Source organism: Phalangium opilio, unplaced genomic scaffold (assembly GCF_054372755.1).
Source record: "Phalangium opilio isolate 3A_F unplaced genomic scaffold, DU_Popi_V2 ptg000014l_1, whole genome shotgun sequence".
Classification (NCBI taxonomy): Eukaryota; Metazoa; Arthropoda; class Arachnida; order Opiliones; family Phalangiidae; genus Phalangium; species Phalangium opilio.
Window position 1 is genome coordinate 5,228,642 of NW_028324149.1, and position 27,979 is coordinate 5,256,620.

Here is a 27,979-nt window from a genome sequence, read left to right on the forward strand (position 1 = left end):
TCGCGTATGTCCTGAGAAATGTAGCTGTCATCCGCATATTGATAGATGGAACATCGTTCAGATAAAACGGATGGTAGGTCGGCCACAAACACGCTGAAAAGCAATGGTGCGAGAACCGAGCCTTGTGGAACTCCAGATAGAACATGGCGGTAGGAAATAAACTCTCCTCGATAAATCACGCGTTGAAAGCGGTTGGACAGGAAGTTCCGAAACCAGAAAAGAACAGCTCCCGAAACTCCAATACGTTCGAGCTGGTACAAGAGTCTCTTGTGGCACACCGAGTCAAAAGCCTTCGACCAGTCGAAGGAGCCAACATGTACATCTGGAGGACCCCTCTCATCAAGGAAAGACGACCATTGGTGAAATGATTGTAAGAGTTTCTGCATGCACAAGCGACCAGTCCTGAATCCAAACTGTGATGAAGGCAGCAGAGAGTTATCTTCGAGGAATAAATTTAGTTTCTCGGCTATGATCGATTCAAGGACCTTCCCAACTACGGATGTAAGAGAAATAGGGCGGTAGTTTTTATATCATTCCGTTTTCCAGAACCCTTAAAAACCGGGACCACATTGGCCAATATCCATCCTGAGGGCAGGGACGATGTCTCCAGTGAGTAGTTGAAAAGTTTAGTCAGTGGACCAATAATCGCAGGAGCCATCAACTGTAATAGACGTGGTGTTATACCATCCGAATCGCAGGCGGAACCAGGTTTTAAGCGAGTCAAGGCACAGGCAACATCAGAGGAATCAACGCGATCGAAGGTGAATTGAAGTTCAGGATGACGAAGGAGTGGTAAGGTCAGCTCCTGATCCGGAGGACGGAAGTTGTCATAAAAATAATTTCCGAAAGCAGCGGCGATGGTGCAAGGGCAAGACAGCACCCCATTAGTTACCTCAAAGGACGAAGGCGGTGGTGAAAGAGATCTTGACCTCACAAAGCTCCAAAAGCGTTTAGGATACGTTGCCAGGGTATCGTGCAAGGTCCCAACGAACTTGTCATAAGCCTCACGTGTCGTCGAACGTAGAACATTACTGAACTGTCTATATTTATTCCAGTCTGAATCCTTATTGGACTTCCGGGCCTTATTATAAAGCGAAATCTATTCATGACTTAGATGGACGAGTTCTTTAGAGATCCAAGGCGAACGCTTTCTGCCCCGTATGGCAGTTGACTTGATGTTATCCCTTACAGTGGCCCAAAAATATCTAACCAAAGTTCGCAGGTCTCATCAATGATATAGCTGGGAGAGAAGGCCAAGTCAAAAGGGGCGTGACGAATCGTATTAAGTAGGTCCTCCAAGACCAAATCTTTGTAGTTCAGGAACGAACGGTTAACGCGTTGGGTAACGCGACGCGGCATCTTGAGAGCGCCAGTGACCGCAGAATGGTCGCAACCTGGCAGATTGGCAGTAGTGCAAGTCTCGTGCAGGAATCTTTCGTCGTTAATAAAAACCAGGTCCAAAAAATTGTTGCCACGGGTGGGAGTGAGTACTGTTTGTTGAAGCCCAAGGCCAAGGACAGTGTCGCAAAACAACTGTTCATCCGCAGTTCTCGGAGACGGATCCAACCATGATATGTGTACGTTAAAGTCTCCCATCAAAAGAAAAACGTCATGCGGTGGAAGTGTTTCATGTAGATGTCCAAAAAGTTCGCAAAGCGTAACCATATAAGCCAGTGAAGAATTCCACGGACGATAGACGCAACCAAGCACAGCTGAGCGAGAGCCACAGGTAAAGGTCGCAAACACCGCTTCAATAGGAATCCCATCTTCAGAGGACTGGAGTTCAGCAGGAAGCTCAATGCGAACCGGATGTAGAGTTTCATGCAAGGCCAGTAATACACCACCGCCGCGTGTAGGACGATCCTTCCGGAAAGTGACATATTCAGGGGGTAGTATCTCGGAACAGAAGGGTCAAGCCATGTTTTCGTTAGAGCGATGACATCATATTGAGAGGAGTTCAGGAGAGACAGATCCTTAATCTTTGAGCACAGGCTGCGAACATTGGCATGGAGGTAAGAAACATGTCTCGAGCGTTCATTGAGCCTTGTAGAGTACGCAGAATTATCCAGGGATGGTGCATCTTGCGCAGCAAAAAATGAGTCAGTGAGAGCCGGTAGAGAACAGGTGGGACATAAATAGGGCTCGTCGGATGATCCGAGATGATCGTATTCCGCACGGCGCATGGACACACATTTCATGTGAAACCATCGTTGACAAAGGTCGCCCTCGCAGAAAAGAGCCAATTGATTGTCAGTAACAGGTTTCTGGCAATGCCCACAAGGCCACCTCATAGTCAAGATCGGACCAGGATTCAGTTCCACGTCACCGCAAGATATCAAATGGTTAAAGCGCAGTGCCATTAGTGGCGAAACTTCAGAAACCACATCCAGTAGGGCAAGTGTTGACGGAAGCAAACGAAAACGATGGGGCGAGCGTACGTGACCAAAAGAGTCCGCAGTGGAGTACGCAACAAAGGGTGCGTAGAAGTAGCTTAGTCCAAACACTGAACAGAGAAACTGAAGTACACGTCACCATATAAATGAGCGTATAGTAGAGAGAGCGTGACCAACCCAAGAATCCGAACACAGTAACCCGTCTGTGTACCAGTAAAATAAGCCTTGAAGACCTCAGGGAAGATTGGAGGCAGCATTTCCAAAAGCCACTTGTGCACTCAGCAAATTTAGTAACAACAAGAAGTATCGAAAACGGTAGTAAAATAAGAATTTGGAAAAAAACTGTCGAAAAGCGCTAAGCCTAAAACAAGAGTCTAAAAACTGAAATTTACAAGAATTTAAGAATAGCGCAAGCGAAAAAACACGCGACCACGCGCCACGACAATCACGCGAAGGAAAGACCCTTGATGGAGTAGAAGCCAGTCTGGTGTCCATGTGGGATAGAAAAAAACCAGATGATGGTGTTTAGAAGCCAGTAAGTACAGACTGGTGACCATGTGCGATGGACAAAAGACCAGATGATGGTGGTGATTAGAAGCCAGTAAGTACAGACTGGTGTCTATGTGGGATGAATAAAAGGTGGTGGTATTAGAGCGACAATGGAGTAATAGGCAGTGTAAGTGGAAAACAAATTTCCGGGAACTATAAATGCGGTCCGGGAATTGAGAACACATTTGCTCCGATTTGCAAACTGCCAACGCGGTTCCCTGGGGTGTAACAACAGACAGACAGACACGTCGAAATTAGAGCCTCTCCGTGACATACGTCACTCGGAGAGGTTAAAAAGAAACTGCTGAGAGTGAATCTTCGTTGCCATCATGGAGAAAACTACGGTAAATAGAGCGGAGTGTTTTTCGTTCATAATTAGCGTGATTCGACCTTTTGACAGTGTTGACAAGTCCATTGGAAGGATGACTTTATGTCCCTTGACGCGTCTCGAGTTACGCGTATCGTTAATAATGGTTTTATTGTTCATTGTTCTTCGCTTTTGCAAATTGCATATTCAATCGTATTAAAACGACATTAGTAAAATGACATGATAAGAAACATTATGTGCGTCACAATCGTATTATTTTTCCCAATTTTTATTGAACCATTGGTGAGTCAAGTCATTTCACCTTGATCGAATAACACGATCGTAACCATTACCATCGTCTTTTTCATTTTTATCAAATATTTGCAATTGAATTTATCAATAGAGTCGAATATTTCGGCATTTCATCTTGATATAATGGCACGATCGTAACCATTATAAGCGCAATACTAATCGAATTATTAATTTATTCGAGTTCATTAATTCCCACATTAATTAACAAAGAGCGTAAATACAGAAATATGATAATTTAAGGTATTTTATGCGGTGCTATGACTATTACTATTTATTACTAATCAACAACAATTATTACATTACTTTATGAAATTTTAGGTAAAAGATTGATGCAAAATTGTGGAAGTTCATAGCAATTATCATAAGTTCATACGATATGTTCCATAAGTTTGTCACTGGTTACTGAGAGATTGACATGAAGTGACGTAGGTAAAGCGTAGGTGTTGTAAGTCTCTAGCATTTCGAAGTATAGGTAGTGTCATACTTATGTAACATATCTTATAAACTTATGCAATTAGATGATCACTGTGCCTTTTGATAACGTGGTAAAACGAGATACATTCTTCAGGTCTGGTCATTTAAGCATCTTTAAGCACCTGGAGAAGAGGTTAGAGAGTCTCTCTGCCAGAAAGACGAGTAAAGCCAGAGCGTGTCCGATGGTCAAGATGGCGAACGCGCCTTGCAAGTCCACTATGACCAAAGGTCTTGTCCCACTCTTTTCCTGGAGGTGGTCCGTGTCAAACATGCCCTTAATCCTTTCCCACTCAATCGTGTCCTTTCGGAACTTTTCCAGGATACCGCAATCCTGCAGACGAAGTACTCTAAATCATAAACAATAAGAATTAAGTTTTCTATTTAATGTAATTGTTGGCTTTTTAAAACCGTAGTAGAGAACGCGGGTGGTCGCTTGTTTCCGCACAGTTTTTTTTTTTCACATCTTAAAAACCCATAGCCCATTTCCGCAGTTTTTCATAACCCATTTCCGCACAGTTTGCAAAACATTTTGAAAACCTTAAACTTATGATGCTGGACCGAAAATAGCCAAAATGTGAGGTTTTATGATTATAAATTTTTTGATGCATTTTAACGACAGATTAATTTTTAATGCAGGTTTAACAAACAGAATTTTTTTGCTTCTATTTTTAACAAAAACACACTTGGTTTACGTCTATCAATACACTTTTATTATTTCGATAGTGATATTGCAGTGGTCAAATCACAAGTTTGCATGCCCCTATTGTAACATAGCCTAACCTAATCAAAATCTAACCGAACCAAACCTAACCGAACCCGAACAAAACCTAATCAACAAAAAAAAAGTTTTATTTGCAAACTGTGCGGAAATGGGTTATCGTTAAATATGGTGAACTAACTTTTCAATGTAAAAACTGTGCGGAAATGGGCCATAAATAGTGTGCGGAAATGGGCCATAAAAAGTGTGCGGAAATGGGCCATAAAAAGTGTGCGGAATTGGGCTATGATTCTCGAAAATTGTGCGGAAATGGGCATCCCCGAGAACGCGAATCAATTAGCAAGCTGACAGCGTGCGAGTTTATACTCGCTGTAGCAAATTCTTAGGTTCATTAATTAAAAGTGTCTTTGAAAACAATATGAAAGGAAAAAGATATTAGTTTGAAGTGACAGATATTTTAAAATTAAAATTGCCTACAGCCTACTACACGTATTTGAAACTCAAGCCGTGCACTCGAGCTTAAAAACTAGCGGATATTTTAAATCCTGAAAATCCTGAAGTGTTTCGTCTCTTGACAGCACGCACAAAGCTAGGTTACATAGAGACCTAGCTTTGTGCGTGCTGACAATCGATGTTGCAACAAGATATATACAGAACGGTACGCGACAATTTGGTCTCGCCGTTATGGTCTCGCCGTTCGTTTTGGTTAAAGGTAGAAGTCTGAATTTTCATTAACTAATAGTTTTAATAGGCCAACTTTTATAGCCAAATAACATGTTTGTACTTAATATAGTTTACGAAATACCTTAGGTCCAATTTTTTTATTTCATTGACCGACCGATCGTGGAAATTCTAAGGGAGATAGAAACTTAAAATTTAGGATTTATTTAGTATTTAAATTATAAAGTAAGGAAAAATTTAAAACTTCTGAAATTTCTTTAAATGTTTTTTTGTTCTCACTAAACTCCCTATAATAAGTTGGGAAAGCAAAATAAAGCTCTCTGAATCGAGACGAAATTAAGAGGTTTTTCTTAAATAACTAAATAAATAAATATAAATGATATTAATTATTTTAATTGTCTTTAATTTAGCTTCATTCTTGTTAAATCGTTTTAAGAAACTTTATTCCTAAAAAGCTATTGTCGACGTTTGAATTCAAGCGTATGCCTCTTTAACTATTGTTGGAAATTTATTGTATATAAGACGATTGATTCATGATAATAATAATAATAATAATAGTGTTTATTGTGCAAATCAACGGTACAATGTTAATGTCCTACAGGGATTTACACCGGTTAGTGCTTGGCACTATTAAGTTAAGGGGATGGCAATTGAAATTTTAGAAGAATTAAAATTTCTATGGTTAATTAAATCATTTCTATTAAAAATCTAATAATAATGGTTTTAAAAATTATTTTTATAAAACAATCTTTTGGAGAGTGAGTCTTTTCTTGCTGAAGATTTCCACTTTAGTGCCGTATTTGTTATAATTATCCAATATGCGGCTTAGGGGTCGAGTCGACGATATATCAGGTTTAAAAGGTTTGTAGTTCGTTAGTCTAGTTACCTTGTTGGGAATGCAGAAGCTTACTAGGTTCAATAATTCGCGGCAATCTATCTTATTTGTGACCAATTTTTGGAGGAACAAGATATCGTTCTTAATAAGTGTATCCTTTATGGTGTCATCTTGAGTTTATCTAGCATTGTTTCGTAACATGAACTTGATTTATATAAGTAAATGAATTTTCTTTGGATTCGTTCTAACTTCCATTTTTGAGAGTAGCTGCAGTTGCCGTAAACCGAGGCCGCGAATAGTATATTCGGTAGAGTTTTTTGAAACATAGCGGCGAGTTTATGTTTCGGGATATTTTGAGAGCTAGGCATAGAGTTCTAATGCATTTTGTATAGACGTCGTCAATGTGGTCGCAAAAAATAGCCTTTCTTCAAATCAAATGATAAATGATAAGAAAACAAGCAATTGCGTGAACCTTTGGTGGAAGCTCTGCCATTGGGACGCTAAACATTTCTCGTAACACTGGACGATCGCTGCATACTTCTTAATCCTAATGATGGGAATAATACCAAAAATCGCTTTCTGCGAAAACGTTAGCTCCGATTTGCCATTTTCGAACGCGGTGAGGGAGGGTTGGAAATAAGCTGAATTTTGTTAGTGGTCCTCGGGACCAGTGACCCTTCATGTTGGAATTATTAAACTGGTCCTTGGGACCAGTGGCCCTCGCATTAATTATTATTCTACCGGTCCCACTATAAATTAAATTTCTAAAATGGTGAGAATAAAAAGCACGTAAAGACACAAAAGTAAAGAAGCTGAAAATTCTAATTGATTTTGAAGTTTTTACTGTAGGAAAAAGTAGCGTATCAAAATTAAAAACAGTTAACTTTTATTTCTTATCACAATTTTTCAACTAGTTGCCACTAAATATCAATCAACATGTCTAATGATATTTGAAGTTCTTAATCCTTTTCTGAACTATCCTTATTCCTTATTGCATTTTACATAGATTCGGTGGCAAATGGCAGTATCTTCTCTCGCTATCAGTAAGCCAGATCAAAATCCTGTAATGTGACCATACAGTAGTGACTAATGCAACCACTGACAACTAGTACTGACTATCGTCTAGGCTGTCGACTACAAGAGACTCATTCTAGAATAGTCGCTAGTCAAGATCAATAGTCAATAGACTACAAAACATTTGTAGGGAAGTTGTAACCAAGGAGTACAAACTACATAAGAGTAAAATTGGTAGAAAATGTGTTGAGCTTGAAAAATTCTAATAAGGAGCCCCGAATTATTGAACTGGTCCCACCGTCTATTTTTCCAAAAACGATAATTAATAAAGTGGTCCCTGGGACCACTCACCCCAGGTTTTGGAATAAATAAACTGGTCCGAGCGATTAATAAACTGGTTTTGGACTTGTAAACCTGTCTTATTTCCAACCCTGCGAGGGACACAGACACGTCCAGTGTAGTACCTCCCCGTGACGTTATCGCCACTCGGAAAGGTTAAAAGAAGTGACATCCTAACAAAAACACTTAAGTGCAAAAATATGAAAATCTTCGTTTAGTAGCTGCTAAACCGTATAAGTTCTCAGATTTCATGTACAACCATGTCCCATATAAATAATTTTTAGTTTTATACACTTTATATAAAACATACTGTCACTGGCTATAGCACAGCAAAATTGAGATAATAATAACAAAATAAACATTATTATATCCAAGTGAAGATATTTAAAACTTGCCCGTGAATAGGATCTCAGAACATTATACCGTGTAGCATGTCCAAAGTGAAGCTGGTCATATTTTTCATGTTTTTGTTTTAGTACGGATAACTAGTTTAGAAGTTAATTTAACCAGAAGTATATAATACTTCTCTTCGAGAGAAGTATACCACAAAGCGGGGTAAGTGTAACGTCACTCTTCCCAACATCGGAACATTTAGAGCAAGGTTACTAAACCGAATCACATACACGATAAATAGTTCCCTCATCATTACTCTATTAGCGTTTAAATATTTGGCAAGACGCATGCGCTTGTGGATTTTGTCCCACGTCAAGACGAGGTTTGTGGGATGATTGCTGGGGATTTAGTGCCAAACAACGATAGAATTCACTTTACAGTGCGATGCCCATTTGTAGTTTGATGAGCGGGAACGCAAACTAAAAGGGTGAGCCTGGGAAGAATGACGTTACATAACTAAAGCATTAAGAGGATACAGAGTGTCATCCTTCTATTATCCCCTTCTGATTTAACTTAAAATTATGATACTCTTTAGGCTTCTTTAATTGTAACTTACAAAATGGGCTTCTTTAATTGTAACTTACAAAATATCAATTTACAGCTAAGCGACTGCAAGACGCTACATGTTGTGTTGTTAAATTATAAGACTACTTTGCCGAAACCCATAACCATGAACTTTCAAAATAGAAAGCTGTTGCTATATGCCTTATCAAAAACGGATTTATGTAAGAAGAACGTTGAAGGTAGCAAATTCGCTACCCATCCTCGCATACTTTATTGAGAAACTTCGTCTGCTTATATTTTGACTCCACCCACAAATTCTGTATATAGCAATTTCGAAAAAAAAATTAACCACGAAAATAGAGATAAGAATGACATTTTCGATCTCTAGAAGTCGCTGTATACAGAATTTCTGGGTGGAGTCAAAATATAAGCAGACGAAGTTTCTCACTAAAGTATGCGAGGATGGTACTAGAGGCTAAAGCTACGATCCGACGTTCTTAGTACATAAATCCGTTTTTGACCTTATTGGTATATGACTTACTACTTTATGATCAATTCAATAATATTCATGCCTGCCCTATCGTCCACAGCAAAGAAACAACTCGAAAAAAGTTAAAGTTTTTCCGGGGCACAGGGTGATTCCCGTGAGAAACAAAACTTTAACCTCCGCTTATAATTTACTGATTCATGGTTATGGAGAATAAGGGACTGAATGCATTTTTAGAGAAGGTTTAATTTGTAAAACTACCACTCTTCATTTTCTTTTGCCTTTTACTGTTTAAAGTCTAGTTGAAGATAACATTTTTTAAGTATTATATTTATATTTTCACAAACATTATCCACTAAAATTAAATAAGGTCGATGTCTGACCGGGCCCCCGAGAGGTACGGGCCCCGGGAAAATGGACCGAATTGCCCCCCCTCTCTCGACGGCCCTGGTCTTTGGGCGTGACGTCATGATGCTCATCGGATGCCCATCAGAAAAATCAGCTGTGAGGTTTTTTCGATGAGCATCAGATTCATGACGTAAATTTCGTCATTTTGCGCCGTGACTCAAAAAATGGAGGGAACCACATCCCAATCTCCTGCGAATAATGAAGAATGGACAAATATTATCCTTATGGATAATAATACTAAAAAGCAATGTACTATTTCGGTAAAAAAAGGATTATGATAGAGTTTTAAGAGGTAGGCGTTTCGATTTAATTGATGAATTGAAGTACAATATCTTTGTAAATATAATTATTTAAGCCTCTGCCATAACTTCATCATAATATCGTCGCCATTTTGAAAAGCATGGATTACACGAAATTGTGCAGTTCAACAACTGCAACGTCATCATGACGTCAAAAGAACACATTTTCCCAAACATCGATGTTTTTCCTGATGAGTGCACGGAGTCTTTATCGTTATACGGAGGGGCAAAGCGGTAGCTTCTAGTGTACAAAATTACATCTCCCGGCACCGTCTCACTCAATCTGTGGGTGGGGAATGTGAGGAGGGGAAATTTGGCCATTCTGGTTGTTTTCGTTTCCGGTGAAAATGGCGGCGCTCGCTCTCTCAGCTCAGTCATCACCTACTTAAAATTGAGATGAATTCCTAAGAATTAATATATTTTTTAGAGGATTACAAGCGCGAAACGATGGTTAAAAATCAATGCGAGTATTCTTTGTGTTGGAATAGGGAAAATTATGTCAAATTTCCTATATTATAATGTAAATTGTATTAACCAAGGCTTAACACAAATAAGATCTTTAATAAGTACATTTTAAAAATACAAATTTAAGTTAATAATATTTAACGTGCGTTATAATGCCTCTAATAAAATTTCTTTCTTTCCGGTATACAAATGTTCCTTACATAAATCATTTCTACTCAATACGAACAAATCTCCGCTACTTTCCGAAACTCTGACGCGCGCCATTTTTAAAGTCCTAGCCTACCCCGGCAACAGAGCAAAAAAAAAAAAAACCGATGACTATGTCCTTGACAGCCCGTGGTTTCCGGTACAGCCAACTGCGCAAAGCGACAGTGGTGGGATACCTTTTCGTTATGCTTTGCCCCTCCGTATAACGATAAAGACTCCGTGATGAGTGTTACTGAACGCAGCCCAAAATAAACATCTCCGAATCGAGACGCAATTAAAGAGGTCTTTCTTAAATAATTAAAATTTATATTATTTTAATCGTCATTAATTTAGCTTAGCTCTATTTAAAACGTTTTAAGAAACTTTATTCCTAGAACAATTTTAAACATAGCTATTGTTGAGGTTTGAATTCAAGCCTATGCCCCTTAACAATTTTTTATTTAGGGTATATTCACTATAAACATGCTATAAATGATAAGAAGAGCCGCAATTGCGTGAACCTTTGGGGGAGTTGCCATTGGGAGGCTAGACGTTTCTCGTAACCCTAGCCGATCTCCGCGTACTTCTTATTCCTAACGATGATGATGGAGCAGAAGATAATATTGCTATCTGCGAAGTGCGAACACGTTCGCTCCGTTTTGCCAAATGCGAACGCGGTGACACAGACACGTCCAGTGTAATACCTCTCCGTGACGTCATCGTCACTCGGAGAGGTTAAAAGCAGTTCAGATTAACAACCAATAGTAAACGAAATTATCACAACTTTATTTTTTTACATTTGACTTGGAATTATTCAAGGTTACAATTTTTAAAAAAATTAAATTTTTTAAAAATTAACATTAACAGATAACCAAATAAGCGTGGCCTCTTATTAAACTTTTTCCAGAAACTAAAACTTTTTAATTTATTCTTTGCAAGTTAACGACATTAAAATTTCTTGGCATATGGCTTTGGCCAGGGGTGGGGGAACAGCATTTCCAATCTATAAAAGTATCCAAACAACATTAGAAATAATAATAATAATTAAAAGTTCAAATAAATGCAAATAGCAAATTACCAAAAGTATATAGATATAAAAACAAAAAGTACACTTCATAAATAATTCCCCGCCTTTGGCTCTATACAGCATGTAATCTGAGAAGCAAACTACCCCAAGCTCAACCGCCTACAGGAACTAACCAATCAGGGAAGAACTTCTCTGACGCTTGTTCCCTGTGCCACGGTGGGGAAGGTAATCATACGCAGAGGGGCTTTCAACACTATTCCGGCATAAAGGAGGCCGACGGCACGAGAAAGTTTCAATTAACGAAGTGTACTTTTTGTTTTTAAATCTATATACTTTTGAAATTACTAATCGTACTCAAGCCATAAATCATGGCCGACTGTGAAATTTTTCATCTTTTTGGTCGCTAGTCACAACTCAACACAGATTTGACAATGTTTTAACTATGGGGACATTGATTTATAAGCATTTTTAACTTATTTAGAAATATTTTCGTCATTCAATTTTACATGAAAAGTCATTCTAATTTACATTTAGCGTCCCATTTCATAATTTTCCGGTCATTATTTGACGAATAGTCAAGACTGAAAGTTGACGTATTTGGAGAAGATGAATCAGACTGCCTTGGTCAACATTGAATAGTAAAAGCCGTAGAGTATCAATTTTCTGCACGTTTAAAGCAATGCCGGCATTCGAAAATAATCGGCGGAAAATTGTAAATTGGAACTTAAATAATATCAAATTTAAAATCCAGCTTCAAAAAGATTGGCTAAGTATATTTAAAATGCTCCGAAACCAAGTTCACTTTCAAAAAATTGTCACCATATTAAAATGATTACGAGAAAATGTGTGTTTGTAAGGGCGAAAGTCAGGACTTGTAACGCTTAAAGGGTCAGTAAAGAAGTCGGCGGACCCTTGAAGTTTTTTTTTATTGACGTCACAACCCCCCGCAAAGGGTTTGCAAAACGAAAGTATTTTGTGTTATTCAGCATTATACTGCAAGTGATAAAATAGGGCCAATCACATCACCTTTGTAAAAAAAAATTCTCCTCGTTGTTTACCATAACGGCTCTACAAAGACAACAAGTCTCGAGTCTACTATCAAAGTCGGCAAGGTCTTTAACAGTGCCTTTATAAGACAGTTAAAAATCAAAAAACTTCTTTGATAGGTATTTTTCACGTTACCCAGGGCTGATACTCAATGATACGCTCAATTTCAATTGAATAAGTGACAAATTAGTTTAAAAATAGTAAACAAAAAGCGACTGAATAGGGATAGGGCAAACTAAGCTATTTAAAGGGCCACTTGAAATGATGTTTTCAGAGATGACTGATTTTCGCAATTAAGGATATTTTAAAGGTCGGTGTCGTAATTACGCCCAATCTATGGGTTTAGATATTTCACGCAGTCAAAGGAAAGGCATCTCATAAAAGGTCTACGGCGAAATTCAATTAAATCATTTTGGAGCACAACTCAGAATGCAAAGAAATTGATGTCATTTTAAATCAAAACCAAAATATTCATTTGAATTGGATTGATTTTAAGTATTAGGTTAACATTCGCTGAGCGAGCTTCACGATTTTGGGGTTTGATCAAGTGTGATCCCGCTATTTTTTTGTTTACACCGCCTGAAATATATAACGTTTAATGTTGTGGTCGAGAAGATAAATAACACCGAAAGACACAAAAATCCAAAAAAAAAGTGACTTTTAGCAACTGAATTTGAAAAAAGTGACTTAGTATCAGCCCTGCGTTACCACATACTCTATGCGCACATTATTTAGAACAATACGTACCTGTCTGTGGCGCTCGAGAATATTTCCGCAGAATTGAAATCTATCTGGGAACCCCTGAGACCGCGAACACTCTCTGACACTTATCACCCGATGATCACTGGGGTGTAGTATGCAACCCTGATAGAATAAAGATTGAAATTAGAGGCGCAACTATGACCAACTAGCTTTTACCTGCGGCGTCGCTCGCGTGTAATAAGAACTTCCATCAAAATGATATAAAGAATGGGTGGATTTTACTGATGACTGATTTTTTGTAGCACCCTAGGAGCGAGGGCACTCGGCGTTGCCCGTCGGGACATTTTTTATTATTTTTCACGCGAACATTATTCCATAAAGAAGGGTTCTTAAATTTCTGGCCGCCATTTAAAAAGATGGCAACAAATTGAACCCAAAAGACCATTCAGCCCGTCTATAGGTTAAAGGAAACCGGTGTACTAAATATTAGTGAAATCGGTTGAAACGCGCGGACTTTGTTGCATACACTCTAAGAAATGGAAGTGTTAAAAACGTGTTAAAACGGTGTAAACACCGTAAAAACACCCACAAGAGAGTTTTATTACCTTGACTTTTTAGGGGTCAATTTAAAGTGTAAATTCGGTGTAAAATAACACTATTAAAACACCGTTCGAAATTAAACCTGAAAAATTATAATACTGCGGGTTTCTTAAATAAGGTCTTTCATTTATTTTTCATTAATGTTCTAATATTAAAGTCAATACAAACAGTAAAAAATTATTGAAAAACGTAATTGTTAAATCTTTTTTAAAGATGATATTCATGAAAGAAAACAGTTTTATCCTTTAAATAAAATTAACAAAGAAATTGGTAATCTGGCGGTGTTGTACTTTCATAAAACTATGCTAAACGTGTTGGGCGACACTCTTACAGGTTTTAAGCGATACTCTTAAAAAACGAGACTAGGTTTGGTACTGGCCTCACAGTAGGGCCAGCTTGAGAAGCCAAAGTGGGGCACTTGCTTTTGTGACATGTTTTATCATTATTTTGAGAAAAATTCGAGTACAAAATGGTTTTTTTTTTTGTAAAATCTGTAGTGCAAATTAGATTAAACGCGTTTCTGGTGCTCGAAAAACTCTTAGTGAAAAGAGATTATTAAATTTAACAAGAACGTCTATATCTACTGCTTGAATATTATAGCCTCCAAAACTAATTTAATACCCTATGCATTTGTACAAATTAAAAACTTTCTGCCTTTTTCAGAAGTTTATAAACCCGTAAAAATGACTTTATATGCAACAACCCTCGCTTAAAGAGCTATAGTTCTGCATGTGAGAACTTTCCTCCCTATAGGTGATGAAGTTCTCTAAAGATGGGACCCTGCTATGAATATAGCACTAATTGCTAATAATACTGCGGAATGGCGGATAATCAAAATTTAATTAAACAGGAAAACCATACTCGATATTTGAGTTATGCCTCATGAGTGGTCAAAATGTAGCTATAGTGTTTTTTACGTCATCGGTTTTGCTCTTAAGTCTAGGAAAAGTACTAGAATTTCTACTATTATCCTACCAATAAATCTCCAACTCTTAAAGGTGTTACGCGACACTCTTAAAGGTGCGAAGCGACACTCTGAAAGGTGCCATGCCGCACCCTTTAAGGAGTTGCACAACACTAATATAAGAGTAAAAATTCACTTTCAGTGCGATATAAGAGTTAAAAAGGTGTTAAACTACACCTCTGTTGCACCATTTTATTCTTCTCTTTTCCACCAATTGCTCAAATAAGTGTTATTAAACACTTTCAGGGGTGTAAATGAACACCTGTAACGGTGTCAAATTTGGACCCATATAAACTACTTTTAAAGATGTTAAAGCACACCCCAATTTCTTAGAGTGTAGAGAAGATCTTTTACATTTCTGGGCGCCATTTTTTAAGATGGCGGCGGATCGGAAAAATCTTTCTTAGTACGCGCCTACTACTTATGAGTAACTTTCCTGAAAAGTTTCAGCCTTCTAGGGCAAGCGGTTTTGGGCTGGGCGACGGGCGTTGATTATCAGTCAGTCAGGACTTTGATTTAGATATAGAAAGATTTTTGAAAACTTTATGTATTACTTATCAAACAATTTTAAAGCTTGGTTCCAATTTGGCAACGATGGAATATAGTCAATTATTTCCGTAATATAAATTGACTAAAATATAAAAGAGTATCTCCATCCAGGAATACAAATATTATTGAAAGATATCACTTTGCAATTATTTCAAGAACAAATTAAACCTTGAAATAAATGTTTGAACTATATTCATTTTAATCGATACTTTAGTCTTCTTATTGAAGCCCTCGGGATAGAGTTGTCTAGGCGGTACTAAAGTCAACATTAGAATATGTCGATGATAAGCCGAGCTGGCTCGAAAACCAGAATCGGTTCCGTGTAAACGGTCCAACACACCCAGAGCTCCAAAATTTTGATTGAACCTAATAATTTATTCATAAATTAAATATAAAGAGATCGTAATTTATTCAGTCATTTATTACTTCAAATGGTGAAAATCGTGGGCTTCTGGAGATGGGAAAAATGGCAAATGAAAACCACTGTGAGAGTTTAGAGTAATAAATAACATTCCAGTGAACCATGGCCATATGACCCCAATGTGAGAGCCCATAATTAAAGGCCCCATATATCCTGGTAACATATTTGACATCAAATGCTCCACAGGATGACAATAAATCGCAGTTATTGATATCATATGGGTGAAGTCCATGAGTGGTGCTGTTTGTGGATATGTTTATACACAAGTGGATGGTGCAATAACCTAATAAAACAATAGATATTTATGGACTAAAATTGATACAGTTTTACTTAATTTCCATGAGCTAAAAGGAACTAACTACCCTAATCCTGGAGCGTTGACCAAACCAAACCCGAGGGGGTAGACGCTTTGGATCTCTGTGTACACCTGAGTTCAAAAAAGTTCAGCTTTGACAGTGCATTGAGTTCAAAGCCTTCGGAACTCACAGTTCAGCTTTGACAGTACATTGAGTTCAAGACATATTGTACACCTGAGTTCTCAAGTGTCTACCCCCTCGACCAAACCTAACCAGACCTAAGCGAAAAGAAAAACCTAATCTAGCCTGGCCTAAGTTTGACCAAACACTATCGACTTTAATTCCTTTCAAAAATATGCCCGATAAAGTAGGCGGAAAATGAAACAAGCTGTGTTTTTCCGAACTTTTACCTCACCTATGACTGTAATAAAACCCCGTTTCTTGTACAAGAGTGAAGATCATAAACTCGAACAGCAATCTTTGGAATGTCGGTAACTGTCCACAACCGCAACCTCGCAGTTTCAATAATAGGAACATAACTGCGCTGAAAGGTATTACCACTAGTTGGTTCAAGATCACTTGAGCGATTACTTTCCATAAACGGTTCGTTTTTATCTGAATTATTTTCATAAATATAAATTCCGGCAAATAAGAACCCATATATGACTTGGGAACGTTTAAAGATAGACCGGGGGGCGGGTTTCAGAGCCATATAACTGCACAGTGTAAATCCTAGGTTCTCATCAGTCTAGTTTTTAAATTCAAGAATTGGGGGTTACTGGTCCTCGGGACCAGTTTCTTAATTGCAAATCTATAGGAGAACAAAGGCTGGGACCACTCCGTAGACAAGTTTATTATTGCGGACACTAGGGGGGTCACTGGTCCAAAGGACTAGTTTAAAAAATATCCTTATTTCCCAGACTGGGACTCCTCATGCCTTAATTAATTGTTAAGGTTGATGACATACTGGATACTCAGCCTTTTCTTGCATTTTGTACTTCAAGAGAAACTCGGGTTTTCCAGTCACATCGATTAGAGTGAAAAGGCCACCCAACACCCAATAGACTCTAAATCCCATTAGGTTCAATCCTGTTAAGACAGATTATTTAATTAATAAGTATCAGGAATGCATACAGCTATAAGGAATCATTATGCAGCCATGCATATTCTCATTTACGTATGACGAAATTTTACCTCGCGAATGAGCTGTATTACACTTGGCCTTTCAAATTAAATATTTACGCGAATAACTTGAATTAAAAGTCAACTTACCCCAAACCGCCGCATTGAAATATTACACCAATATTATCCCAAAAACATTGAAAATTCACGAAATTCATTGCAAAAGCCATGGAACTATAGTTTCCAAATATTCTCCGGTAGCTTCAGTTCCAGAATGAACTTTAAATTTGAAGACATTTTTCCATAATTTATTTTAAATATTCACTTTTTTAGCGTTAAAAATATCTACGCTGTTATTGTGCCAAGAAATTAATCAGAAGTTGTTTCCTACAAATATCTTTGCCATGTAGTTGAAACCGACTAGTGGTATAATTAAGGAAAATTGCAAAAACAATTTTTTTCGTAACCTTGACTTACTAATATTAAAATATCGAAATAATAATAATAATTAATGAAAGTGGATTCAATTCGATTTTAATGGCTTTAAGCACAAACTTAGCTTTATAGACGCGTTTTATCTCGAGACGTTTAAAATTCATCTATATCTATATAAATCAAAGTCCTGACTGACTGACTGACTGACAGATAATCAACGCCCAGCCCAAACCGCTTGCCCTAGAAGGCTGAAAATTTGCAGGAACGTTACTCATGAGAAGTAGGCGCGTACTAAGAAAGATTTTTGCAATCTGCCGCCATCTTAAAAAATGGCGCCCAGAAATGTAAAAACTCTTCTCTATGCAAGTCCGCGCGTTTTAACCGATTTCACAGATATTTAGTACACGGGTTTCCTTTAACCTATAGACAGACTGAATGCTCTTTTGGGTTCGATTTGTTGCCATCTTTTTAAATGGCGGCCAAAAACTAAAAAAACCCTTCTTTATGGAATAATGTCCGCGTGAAAAGTAATAAAAAATGTCCCGACGGGCTGACGGACAACGCCGAGTGCCTTCGCTCCTAGGATGCTACAAAAATATTAGTCATCAGTAAAATCTACCCATTCTTTGTATCATTTTGATGGTAGTTCTTATTATACGCGAGCGACGCCGCGGGTAGCAGCTAGTTATTTATAAAATTCAAAAAAAAAAAAATAACGTAGAGATAATCTATAATTTATGCAAGTTTGGAAGTCACTAAGCTAAGCTGCAGCTATTACAAGAAAAACCTGTTTTATCAAATCGCGTGTGTTGTTTTATTTGAAATTCTTTGTCCCCTATCAGAAGTTTATGACTTCTTATCCTGGGAAGTATTGGACTCTAACCATATAAGGAACCATGTCTGTTAGCAAAATTCTTATTAGGTCCGATCACCGCGCCACCTACGGCGCTTCTCTCATTTTGAGCTGGCAGGCTGATATGCGCGCCAGCAGCGGGCAAGTAATGAAACTTTAAGGTGTGTCCTGTGGTGTACGTAACGAATCAGAAACGGTGACAAGAACAGCTGTTTGCTAGAAATTCCGTTCAAACTAGCGTGGGTTCCTAGGCCCAAGGGATTGTAATGGATTTTCAGAGAGCTCTAGACAGACGGCTTTTCAACGATTGGCGGTGAAGAAGTTTTGAACACGCCCCTAAGTTTGAGAGCCACAGCCTCTCGGTGTGGGATTTTTTTCAGTAGACTTGATCGTTTTTCTTGTGGGGAGGAAACTTTTGACCCTCTTTTACGATTGCCATAGGGAATTTTGACTAGCAGGGATAGATACTATATAAAGCTTTAGTGTCCAATACTTCCCAGGATAAGAAGTCATTAACTTCTGCCCCTATGCAGATATAGAGAAAGGATTAACCGAGATATTTCGAAAGTATGTTTTCAGGTCGCAAGTGAAAGTGTACCTGTATTTTCAAGGGCTTAAATTGAGCGTAAAAATTGAAATCAATTTTACTGAGGTTAGAATCGATGCTCAAAAAACGTTAATAAAAGTCGCCAAAACATTCACGATGATTTTTAACCGACCTCAACTTATTTGAATTTTGAACTCTGCAGTAGAAAATCAAGTGATTTTTTTATCGATTCTTCTGCTAATTATAAGACCAGTCTGCATAGTCAAACATTCAGGAAATACTAATGAATGATTTTAAAATTCAAATTAGGTTCAGATTTTAAGGATAATTTTAAATAAGGACCTCCGACCAATCGCGTAACGCCCTGCCTTTTTATTAACAAAATTCTCGTGGAACGCTCCATGTCTCGCGCCACGATTGTCACGTCGCGCGCAAATTTTATCCAATCTCGTAATAAAATGCATTCGACACGGAACGTGCCACTATACAGACTGGTCTTATAATTAGTAGAAAAACCGATAAAAATCACTTGATTTTCTACTTCACCCTCCCTTTACGAAAAACCTTCCTAATAGACCACTCCATTAATTTCAGTAGAGAAGGCTCAAACACCACATGAGAGAGGTCGCCTTCTTCCCGCGTATGGTGAACTGAGGCTCCGTCGGGCGGTGCTGTGCGTCTTGCAGCGAGGAAATAACCTAAGATGGCCGCAAATAAACGGTATCGGTGGAATTTTCATATTAAACAACAGTTGCGTATTTCACAACTATAAACAAACCAAGGTTGTAAAACTAGTACTCTATTTTATTTATTTATCCAATTATACTGTGATACAGCTGTTAAATTATGTACTTAAATATTTATTTTTAATGTACACTTACAATAATTTAAAACTGAATGAGTTACATCACTATAGGTATAGCAGAATTTGCGATTTTAACTATGCTAAATAAAAGGGGAAATATTCTCCCACAATTTTAAAAGTTCTAGCAATATTCATAATACTATTTATTAATTAAAATAATACCGACAGGGTTTCAATACTGCGCTTAAAGCTGCTAAGTTATTCGTTACATTTTTTTGGTAAATATGCTTATTCAGTTTTCTTAGTGGGAATTGCTTTCTCTTTAATATTATCAGGAAAAGTTGTTTCAAAGGAAGCGATCCAATACACCCATTACACCAAAATTTTGATTGAATCTAATTATGAACGAGTAAAGAAGAGGAATACGTCAGACGGGGACTTTTGGAACTATAATGAAAGTCCCTACGTCAACCACGGTGACTTTAGGGAAGGTCCCACACTCCCACTTTGAACTTTATGCCCTTATTTGTCAAACAAGGGAGGAGAGAGTGTGTCAGACTGTCAGTGTAGTAACCGGCCACTCGCGCGTGCGCATTAGCTAGAATCATGAGGGAGAGAGAGAGAGAGAGAGATAAAATTCCTACCCTCCGTTTTTTCCCCTTCCATTTATATTACTGCTTCTTTAACATTAGACTAACACTCCCTCTCGCCTCACTCCTCCAAGGTTAAACTTACTGTAAAATGACTCATACCTAGTTTTCAACCACCTAAAAGTATTTGGGGATGACTACAAAGCATGCTACCCTCCCGACTCCTGTACAACACGAATTTACTGTTTAAATGCTCCGGACCCTCCAATAATGGAAGCTTTTCTCACTATATAGCGAAAACTTTGCTTTTATGACTTAAGCTGCTCCAAATAACTTTGATACTAAAAAGGGAAACTACCCGAGTTGCCTACATAAGGGTAGATGTCAAAAGAGAGAAAGAAAGGGAATTTACTGAAGGGGTGATTGCAAAGCAATGATAAGAAAACCTTAGCGGGTCCCGCGACCCTCATCTTGGATAGGGCGAAAGTATATAATTTTTGATAAATTTTCATGAGTAAATATTTTCCAGCAAGACGTTCTAATGTGAGAATATATAGCGTATAGATTTACTACTTCTATGTATTCCTGATCGCGATTAATATACCCTATTTAAAGATGAATAATAATCATTATCAGGAAGTCAATTATAACAATTTTATTATTAATTTTTCCATAACAATTTGGTAACAAATAACATGAGGGTTTGCTAAAGATGAATTTGTGGGAGGAAGCTTTGAAACCCTTTGGGTGTTATGAAGTTTGTGTAATGAGCTTTCACGACAGTGTCATTAATAGTGTAGTGGTTGATAATTGGCATCTTACCTTATTTTCTTAGAAGCCAATGAATTATGTTGGTTGAATATTTTCCGTCTTATATACCACAATGTTAATAGTCTTTCAATGTCATGGGCTGCGTTCAGTAACCGACATCAAAAACATCGATGACTAAAAGATGACATCGATGTCTTACTGAACGGTTTTTCGCGTCTTTGGGCGTGACGTCATGATGCTCATCGGATGCCCATCAGAAAAATAGGCTGTGAGAGGAGGTTTTTTAATGAGCATTGGATTCATGACGTAAATTTCGTCATTTTGCGCCGCGACAAAAATAAATGGAGGGAACTACATCCCAATCACTGCAATTTTAAATAATAAAGAATTGACAAATATTATCCTTATGGATAATAATACTAAAAAGCAATATATTATTTCGTTAAAATAAGGATTATGTCAGAATTTAATTGATAAATTGAAGTACAATATCTTTGTAAACAGTTCGGTATCATTATTTAAGCCTCTGCCATAACCTTATCATTATATCGTCGCCATTTTGAAAAGCATTGATTACACAAAATTGTGCCTTTCAACAACTGCAACGTCATCATGACGTCAAAAGAACACCGATTTCATTTTTCCAAACATCGATGTTTTTACTGATGAGTGTTACTGAACGCAGTCATAGCTATTGTTTAAAAAACACAATACTACACTAGCAATTTATTGTAATTACTTCAGGGGGCAAGGGTTATCAAATGTCAGAGCAGACGAAGCGTTAGACGACGGTTTATAAAATAGCGCGTGATCCAGTGGGCTATGGCTATGACATAACATTCGTTGGTTTTTTTCATTGATTTGAGAAAATTACCACTAGAGTGGACTTTGCCTATTGGGGTACGTGGGACACTTTTGAAAACATGGAACGGACGGACAGCTTCCAAGTTTCTCACGCGATGGTGTCTCCATCTCGAAGCCTAGATAAGAAATATATAAATACATGTATTCTTGAAATCAGTCAAATTTCCCGCCTTTTCTTTTAGTTCTTTTGGTTGCATCGGGATGGCGCCACGAGCGCGTGATATAATTACTTGGGTCTTATATCCTAGGATGGAAGACTATTCTAGGGGTAATTTTCTCAACTCAATGGTTTTTTTTTCGCCGGTCACGGACTCCCGTGCCTGAACTGGTTCACCTGACCTATTTAGCCAATCACATTCAAGAGATTTCCCTCCTATTCCGCGCCTAATATTTTCATAATGTCAACTGTCACGATCAACCTTGGATAGCGTTGTCTATTCTCAATTGAAGTTAACATTTAGTTTCAATTAAATATTTAATTAATCTAGAATGTCGCGGAGAAAACCTTTAAAGGGAGATCCGCAGAAGGAATCTCGCGAGGCTTTAGCCCTAAAAATAGGACAGTTGGCTTTTGATGAACTTGAATATTCGGAAGAAGCAACTCGACCTGTTGTTGCGAGTGCGTGCAAGGTATTTCAAAATTTAAGTAAAGGCGTAAATGGGAAATTGTGGGAAAATGTAATAAACAACGTAAAACGAGTCAAAACAGATGGTCCAATTAACGCCTGTACTAGTAAAGCTTTAAAGAAACTGTCAGAATTGAATGAACATTCCAAGGCTCTTGATTTAGAGTTAATGCGAGAAATATCTAATGTTGAGGAGTTGCTAAAGACAGCAACTACCCTTCAATCTAAGATTGACAAAGATTTAAACCAAATAACCCACCTTCAACGCGTGACTGTAATGTTAGAGTCCAAATCCGAAGAAACCAAGTCTAAGGCCTTACATTTTACGCGAGTTAACAATCATCTTCGGGAGAGTTTTGAGTTATTGAAAAAACCTGACGAAATAGTCGATGAATCCTTTTCAATCGCAAGCACGTGTCAAAAAGTACAAAAACGGAAAATTTTAGCCACAAATTTAATGATGGAGATTGAAAAGAATGTTTATTCTCTTTGCTATGATCATTCTATTGGAAAGCTTAATACCGAAGAAGAATCCTTCAATAAAAGAATTCTCACGGCACAAATAATTGACTTAAAGAAAAACATCTCCTTGAAGACCATAATGAAATGCTTAAGCCATCGAGCCCAAGAAGCGACTAATGATGTAACCAAATTAAGAAATGCATTTTCCATCAGAGGACAAATGAGTGATCTGGGTGAAAGGGCAGCTTCAATGGGGGATGGGAAAGGCGATTTAATTCACGAAATTGAGGACAAGTGTATGCAACACCACTTTGATACTTTGCGTTGTAAACACGCAGCAATTGATTCTGAATACAGAATGATTCGTAATCAGATTGAAACCTTACTTTTGAGGAGGAAAAACCTTGAAGAAAAAATGGCCGCCTTAATCTCAGATAGTTCCAAACGTCAGATGATCTCTGATTTATTAAAATCCGAAATAGGCTTAAAAAACGCGGAGACAAAGTTAAGCGCAATTCGCAAAGAAATAAATCTCATTGAAACTTCAGAATTTAACCCAAGTTTGAATGAAAAATTGGAAATTATTGAGGAAACTGAACGATTGATTCGACAAAAGCATATTTCAATATTGTCCGCGTTGTCTACGAATGCGAAAATGAAAGCTGAAATAGTTCTACGCTTCCAAAATCGAAAAGATGCGAGATTAATGTTTACACAAATGAATCTTTGCAATAACTTAACATCTATCGAAATATGGAAGGAGAAAATGGCACTAGGATTTCACATGTTCCGTGAACTGGATATCGAAAATTTATCCCGTCTAAAAATTAAAGATCAAGCAGGGTGACCACAACAAAGCCTTGAAAAAAATATAGGAAAATAGGAAATTTTCAATTGATTTATAGGAAAATATAGGAGATGTTTCATTAAAAAAATAGGAAAATATAGGATATTTGCCATTGAAAAAATAGGAAAATATAGGTTTCAAGTGATTTGGAATTAATAAGACAGGATTTTCAAAACAAACTGAAACACTAATAAACAATTCAATTTAAAAAGATAAAATAAAATTCGTTAGCCAGATACCTCATCGAAATGGCACCCGGGGGCCGAGATAATGTGCGCCCACTTAAGTCAGGAAAAAAAAAGGAACAGCAAATGTTGCTAAGGCTTGCTTAATTACTCGGTCCCTGTTTGTCGTAGCCCTTATTTTTTAGTATGGTTGGATGATGGACAAATTGGACTATAATATACTCAAAAGACATCCCCGTATCTCTAGTAGAAACAGAGTTATGAGCCTCCAAAGTTGGGTGTAATGCTATTACTATGGAGTGTATGTTTTTGAACATTTTTCTCAATTACTCGGCAAATTTTTACTCGATCCCCAAGTTTTTAGTATGGTTGGATGGGGAACTCAATGCGCCCCAACAACCTTTGTGCTCGAGAGCCAGTGCCCCTCGGCCTCCCCTTTAATCTGGCCCTGACTAAACTAAAACCACCATCTGAAGCAGACGACAAGATTTTTTTAACTCTATTTTTTCCCGTTTCCCCATACATTTTTCATGGAGTAATTTTATCGTAGTGAGAATTATGTTTCCTGAAAAGTGCCTTACATTGCAGCTAATAGCTCCATGGTGGCAGAAATGTAAAACTGCATTCATGTCTGTCACACTTCAAAATTTTTGAGTGACATCTACTAAAAACAACAGTGAGCGCGCGCAAAATGTGAAAAGATTTCGAAAAATAGGAAAATATAGGAAAATTGTCTAAATTATAGGAACTTATAGGAAGGTATCGAAAAAATAGGAAAAATTATAAAATATAGGAATTGTGGTCACCCTGGATCAAGTTGTCCCTTACACAAAGACGAACCTCTCTTTAATTGAACGAAATCCGTTTTTGTCCCAAATTAAAGACATATTTAATGTTTCTCGAGTTCAAAGCTTTGACTACCTTATGAAACGCGCCATTAATGAAAAACAGATGTACGCAATCAATGGAGACATTTGTCCGCAACAAGTGCAACTAATTAATGAAATGAAGAATTTTCAAGCAAAGCAACGACAATTTGTAGAAGACTATCAGAAACGTTTGAAAGACTTGAACCCTGAAATGGCTCAATGTGTACCAGTTATTAAAGAATTCTTAAATGAAATACCCCTTATTGAACAGAGATGTAAAGAGACTGCGGAGCAAATTAACACATGGTGGACTCTACCCGCCTTTAATGTTAAATTTTAACAAAATAATTAACGCTTCTTAAGCATTGTGATTTATCAAATAACATTTTTGTTACATTTACACTTCATGTCCTAACAAACCCGTAGCAGAACCAACTATTTTGTCTTTTTCAATTAACCCCAATGCAAAAGCAGCGACCAAGGCTGCACTTTGTTCCGCAAATTTCTTGTTCTTTTCACTATGAAAAACAAAGATGTTAAATTGTTTATATAATATTAAGTAACCATGCACTTACTAAAATGAACTTGAGTATTTTTGGCCTCCAACTATAACCGCATAGATGAAAACATTTTCTCCATTGGCCACTTAATTATCTTTGTAATTAACTTAATAACAAAAATTATATCTACAGTCTTATAAAAAGGTTGCTTTTTGTTATTTTGTCGCGTCCAATTTAACAAAATTGTTTTAGGTAATTCTTCCATTGGAAACATTGTTCTTTTTACGCAAAAAATATACTCAGTCAATTCAAATGCAATTAAAAACGGATTAAAATTATTTTACTTGATATATCTGGCTTTCATAATCCACGTTTCACCGTCTTCAGTTTTCATTTTCTTTAATGAGACTTCTGGTGGTTCATCTTCATTACCATTTCCATCTATACTTTCTTTACGTTTCCTATTATTTTGAAAGCTGTGAGCTTTAAGCTTTAAGTTCTTTTGGTATTCTTCGTAATAGTCTAACACGCCCCATAGTTCACTAAAATTGTTGTAAAGTTTAAAAAAAACAAATAACAAATCAAATTTGAAATTATATTTACCATATTTCCTCCATTCTTTGAGAGGCCAAGAGCTTTTTTCCACGTTCAGACTCTTGTAGTGAACCCAACATTTGTTGAATGCAATATTTTGTATTGTGAAAATGGTTATCATAATCTACAGCCTAGAAAGTAACACGCCTTTCAATAAATTATAATTTAATTATTTTAATTAATTAAATGTAATACCAATTTTAAATAAGCAACAATTAATTCATCCAATGGTATTTTCCCTTCTGGTCTCAAAATGGAACAATTTTTTCAATTTGTCTGGCAAGCATCACGGAAGAAGCTCCACACCTCTTTAAACTCTTTAATATCATTGTAACAATAAATTTCACCGGAACCACCACTAATTTTATTTAAACAAAAGGGGTTAAAGTTTCAAAGTTTGCATTAAAAATTTAAAATTGAACTTTTCTTTTTCTATACTTTGCTATCACCGGGATTTTTAACATTTGGGCTATTTGTTTAATTTCTTCATTTCTGTTCTTGTGTTCTTGTCTCTCTTCTTTTCTTCTGCCATGAATGGCTATAGCGGAAACAGCCGTGCTTTCAATGACCTTGGCTAGTTTCATAGTTTCTTCTAACTAAAAATGATCATTATATAAGTAAAATTGACTTCAGTATCTATTTAAATTTAACATACACAAGGAAGCAACCGGATTTTGCAAGTTATTGGCATCTTGGTATTTTTAACAAGAGTGGTCAAAATCTTTTCTACTTTTTCAGGATTTTTTAGCAAAGTATTGTTATTTAATGTTATTTGTTTTTTTTTTAATTAATTTTTTACTTTGATTGAGAATTCTTTAGGACATCCCATATTTATATCTATTCCAGCCACATCATTCTGCCTGTTAAAATGTCATTTTTTTTATTTATTAGTTTATACAAGTGATGAAAATATATACTTACACTTTTAACGCTACTTGTAAGGCACGTTCTGGGTTGCATGTTCCCTATATTATTTCGAATGCTTAGTAAAAGTTTAGAGAGATTGTTGTAAAAATTATAAGGTTTAATCAGGGATAGATAGACTTTTTTAAGACGGAATTCCCAACGGTTAATATTTACTTCAGTCCGACTCATAGACGAGTACATAGCCCCTTCCTTCAACACGTAACCAAAAAATTAAATTTTCTTATTGGCTCACTAAAACTACGTATTGGTGACGTTGCTGACAAGGAGGGCCAATAATACGTAATTCCTGTTTACATCTGTCGCTATGACTACGACCCCTCTTGCGTTGTACCAGAGCCCACTCGATCCGCGCTCCCGGACGCTGCGCTGCTCGCGCTATATAGCGCGAGCAGCTTACGTCGTGATGCGCGTGATCGAGTGGGCTATGGTTGTACAGAAAAGCATCTTTACAGGGGTTCAAAATGAAGCTGTCTAAAAGCAAGGGTACGGAAATTATTCGGGAATTGTTTTTAATAGCAATTAAGAGGTAGGGAATTTATTGCCGGTGTTTTGGATTTGGAGTACATCTGTAAGGGTGAAAAGTGTTCGCTAATTCTTTCTAAAGCCAATCATGTCTACTATCCTCATAATTTTGTAAGCGAATTTGATGAAGTTAACCAAGGCTTAGTGAATGGCCAGGAGTTTTGTGAGCTTAGTGTTTGGTTAAAACCTGTTCGTGTTGTAATATCTATGAAGGCTTTTAAAGCATCACTACAACTTCATCAAAGAGAAATAAATCGTATTTCAAAATGTGTTTTGGTTTCAAGCCCTATGTCTTGTGTTACTTCCATTTTTAAACAATGTTCTTTCAAAAATTACAATCGGAGCCCAATCCATTCCAACTTGGCAGACGACGTTTATTTGACCCGGATATACATACAACGCCATAATGAAAATAAGACCCGCCTCTTCTTTCATACCCCCCGTCACGGGTAAGGGGGTCGTGGACTAGGACGCGCACCCGAATAACCCT

The 27,979-nt window shown here is 37.2% G+C and overlaps 1 protein-coding gene and 2 pseudogenes across 4 annotated transcripts in view; 1 reads left to right on the forward strand and 2 right to left on the reverse strand.

Moving 5' to 3' along the window:
- LOC149705328 (DNA (cytosine-5)-methyltransferase 1-like) overlaps nucleotides 1–27,979 on the forward strand; it is a 358,139-nt gene that overhangs the window by 47,557 nt on the left and 282,603 nt on the right. The gene's annotated exons all lie outside the window — the stretch shown is intronic.
- LOC149705332 (fatty acid hydroxylase domain-containing protein 2-like) lies at nucleotides 15,113–17,101 on the reverse strand (annotated as a pseudogene). The gene is made up of 4 exons (XR_016381584.1): nucleotides 16,938–17,101; nucleotides 16,386–16,585; nucleotides 15,680–15,957; nucleotides 15,113–15,619 (listed from the first exon to the last, which is right to left on the reverse strand). The product of XR_016381584.1 is annotated as a fatty acid hydroxylase domain-containing protein 2-like (transcript).
- LOC149705333 (tRNA-dihydrouridine(20) synthase [NAD(P)+]-like) lies at nucleotides 25,254–27,843 on the reverse strand (annotated as a pseudogene). The gene is made up of 10 exons (XR_016381611.1): nucleotides 27,826–27,843; nucleotides 26,962–27,005; nucleotides 26,696–26,900; nucleotides 26,479–26,636; nucleotides 26,236–26,398; nucleotides 26,050–26,171; nucleotides 25,791–25,988; nucleotides 25,637–25,724; nucleotides 25,522–25,591; nucleotides 25,254–25,464 (listed from the first exon to the last, which is right to left on the reverse strand). The product of XR_016381611.1 is annotated as a tRNA-dihydrouridine(20) synthase [NAD(P)+]-like (transcript).